The sequence below is a fragment of the Heloderma suspectum genome, chromosome 10, assembly GCF_057233095.1.
Source record: "Heloderma suspectum isolate Gila_16-S chromosome 10, 16-S_ref, whole genome shotgun sequence".
NCBI lineage: Eukaryota > Metazoa > Chordata > Lepidosauria > Squamata > Helodermatidae > Heloderma > Heloderma suspectum.
In genome coordinates this window covers 10,168,807-10,171,718 of record NC_139467.1, presented here as the reverse complement: position 1 = coordinate 10,171,718, position 2,912 = coordinate 10,168,807, and positions in this window count along the sequence as shown.

Here is a 2,912-nt window from a genome sequence, read left to right as displayed (position 1 = left end):
CTTCGCCACTGCCAACTGCTGAGGCCTGGATGTGCACAGCAACTCTTACTGCAGGGAGTCACCATTTTTAAAATGGCAATCTCCAGGAAGTTCCAGGAGGTTGCCATTTTAAAAATGGCGACTCCCTGCATTAAGAGTCACCGTGCATATCCAGGCCTCAACGGTTGGTGGCAGAGAGGACGGCAGCGGAGGAGGCAGCAAGGGCGGCAGTGAGGATGGTGATGGTGGCGGCGGCGGTGATGGAGGTGGCGGTGAGGACAGCAGCAGTGGTAGTGGAGAAGGTGGCACAGGAGGCGGTGAGGACAATGGCGGTGGCGGCAAGGTAAGGGGGCATCAGGGCCCCCCCGAAGTGGGATCAACATCTGAATCCTACTTTGGGTTTGGGGCCGAGTCAGGTCGGGGCCCCCCCAAATCTGCTCGGGCTGAATTGGGCCTGCCTTGGAAGCTGCAAAATGGCTTCTGAGTCAGATCGGGGGGTTCCTGCATGGCCCTAATGTGAACCCACTTTTCTCAAAGACTTGAGTGAGGAGAAGCAGAACAACAAACCCTCTTGTCTGTTTGTATAAAGTCAAGTATAGTTCAGAACTTCTCTTGCCCACCAAAGAGAACTCCCTTTAAGAATTCCCCACAATATGCTCTGGGTGGAATAAAGAAGAGGAAGAAAGAACAGGAAGAATGGTGATTGGAAATGTGCAGGAGGGGGGAATGGGTAGAGGGAATTCCCTAAGCCAAGTGGCTCCTTTCAGAGGAATTTAGGAGGCTGTGGAGGGTTTGTAAGGATTGCACATACTTAAATAAACTTTATCAGATGAGGTGGCTGAGGGCTTTTTCTAGCTATTTTAAAACTGTAGAACCTATTTAAAAGCCTCAGAAGTTCCTCAATTATGATGCCACATAGTCCTAACCCTCCTTTTGGAATAATTTGAGTCCTACAGCTATTTAGGAGAAATTAAAGTGGAGGGGGAGAAAGAAGTTTGTGGAGGCTGATTGGATCCTTTGCTGTACTAAAGCTATTAAACTTCTGCAGAAGCCAAAGATTCCAGTTTGGGGCAGTAAAATCAGATGCTGTGTGAAATACCAGTGTGAAATACATGGAGCTCTTTCTTCCCTTCCTTCTCTCTCTTCAAAATTTCATTGTAAGCAAGCTTCCAACAGTGGGCTTGTAAGTGCAGAAAAGTAGCGGGGGGGGAGGGTTTTTGCACTTCAGCAACAACCACCACTCTGCACCAGAGATTAGGGATAGTGACCTCCTAATGGTCACCATAAACACCTTCTGATTAGGATCTCTAATCCCCTGTATGGCTTGACAGTTTTTTTACTTTTTATTTTAGTCTTTGAGAAAAGTAAAATTTATGCATGGCTGGCACAAAAGCCACTGGACCTGTCTGAAATTTGGCAGGTTCAGTCAGCTCCATAGGACTGCCAGATCCCCAAATGTCATGAACTTATGTGGAAGCACAATTTATAGCTCTCTACTTTGACAGATTTTCTTGAAAAAAAGCAAATTTTACCTGTGGCTAGCACAAAAGCCAGTAGACCTAACTGTCTGAACTTTGGCAGGCTCAGTCAGCTCCATAGGGGCTGCCAGGCCCCCAAATTCCATGTGTGTATGTGGAAAAAAAAAATAGGTTTTTGCTTTGACAGATTTTCTTGAAAATAGCAAATTGTACCTGTGACTAGCACAAAAGCGACTGGACCTAACTGCCTGAAACTGGGCATATTCAATCACATTCATGGGAGCTACAAGGTCTCCACATTTCATGTATTTATTATACAAACTAGTTATGGCGGTTTCTGTTTTCCAGTGCAATTAATGGGAAAATGTAAAAAAAGAAAGGCAATTAGGACATCTCAAAAGATCTGGGGCACAGCTCCAAAGATCCAGGACCCATGCCCAGGTGGCCCATCTAACAATGCTGCTGGTTGTTTGCATCCAAACTGCTGTGCCCCTGGGTTGCCCTTCTGCCAAGATTGCAGGTTTCAAATCTTGCAAAGAGATGCTCTATGCCCCAATTGTTCTTTTGACACAATCTGTGTAGTATGAGCTGGGCTCCCCCACAGGAAGAGAGACACCGAATTAGTAAAATTCTTGATTTTTTTTTTTTTAAAAAACCCTGCATCCACCAATTGCTTAAAAACATTACAGACTTAAGAAATTATTTCTTGGTATTTGTATTCTCAGTAATGGGAAGTTAATGGACTTCCCCGTATATGACTAAGAAATGATTCCGGCATTGACTCAGAGTTGACTGCTGGTCCCTTAGCAAAGAAATATCTGGTCTTCTGTTAAGTCATTTCAAAGCTCCATTGGTCCTGAGCAAAGGAGATGGGCAGATCACAGATGACTAGACTTTAAAAATGAAATTTGTGGAAGTGAATCTCAGTCCCACTTCCCTTGCTGTCATGAGCTTCATTTCCTCTATGCAGGCTCAGCTGTTGGTCACACAAGTAATGATTTCATGGATTTATTGCTTTTGTAGGGAGAGAGTCTCTTGAACTGATGAAGCTGCCTGATTCTGGATCCAACCAGAAGTAGGGGTGTATGAACCCCACTCACCGATCCGCCAGGGGGTGTCCTCTGGGGGGGAGGCGATCCGTCCCTCCCCCCCGGAATCCTCCCTGGCTGGCTCCACTCCATGGCAAGGTTGTGGAGCCGCTGGGCTGTGGCTGCAAATGGCGGCCGGCGTAGTGGCCGCCATTTGCGTCCCTCCCTTAGGCCATGATAGGCTATGTATATATTTACGTAGCCTATCACGAAAAGAGCAGGGACACAAATGGCATAGCGGGTGCCATTTGCGTCCCTGCTCTTTGCTGCGATAGGCTACGTAAATATATACATAACCTATCACGGCCTGAGGGATGCAATGGCGGCTGCAGACCGTGGCAGCCATTCACGCCGCAGACTGGGGGAG